A 520-nucleotide genomic window follows, 5' to 3' on the forward strand; every position below is an offset into this window, starting at 1 on the left:
GCCAAACAAAACAAAACAAAACAAAACAAAACAAAACAAAACAAAACAAAATAAAACACCAATATAAACCAGGTGTAGTGGCACACAGGTGTCATCCCAGCACTGGGAGACTGAGGCAGGGGACCAGCCTAGGCTCCAAAGTAAGCTCAAGACCAGCCTGATCTGCAGAGCCCTGCCTCAAAAAGACAAAAAACAAAACAAAACAAAAACCTTAATAATATAAACCAAAATAAGTTGAAAAGCTTATTGTGGGGGGAAAAAGCAGTAAAACAGGAGGGGACTGAACACTCAAGTAGCACTGTATTTCTTTTGAGAAAAGAGAGACCATTTGGGAGCTATTAATAATCAGTTGATAGCAAGCCTCCCGCGTGCTGGGGTCTGCAGTGACCCTGTGCATTCTTACAGTGCTTGCTAGAACATTCTTACAGTGCTTGCTAGAAGCATTTTGAAATGCTTTGAGGCCTTGCCCTGCTCTATCCAGAGCAAGGTTATAGAAATTTCAAGCAATTATAAATATATA

The 520-nt window shown here is 40.6% G+C and overlaps 1 non-coding gene across 1 annotated transcript; it reads left to right on the plus strand.

The window, feature by feature from the left end:
- The first annotated feature begins 353 nt into the window (after positions 1–353).
- On the plus strand, positions 354–509 carry LOC111817023. Its single transcript, XR_002821314.1, has one exon. It is a non-coding gene; the product is annotated as a small nucleolar RNA SNORA9 (small nucleolar RNA).
- Positions 510–520: the final 11 nt, after the last annotated feature.

Source organism: Octodon degus, unplaced genomic scaffold (assembly GCF_000260255.1).
Source record: "Octodon degus isolate 3935 unplaced genomic scaffold, OctDeg1.0 scaffold00046, whole genome shotgun sequence".
Taxonomy (NCBI): Eukaryota; Metazoa; Chordata; class Mammalia; order Rodentia; family Octodontidae; genus Octodon; species Octodon degus.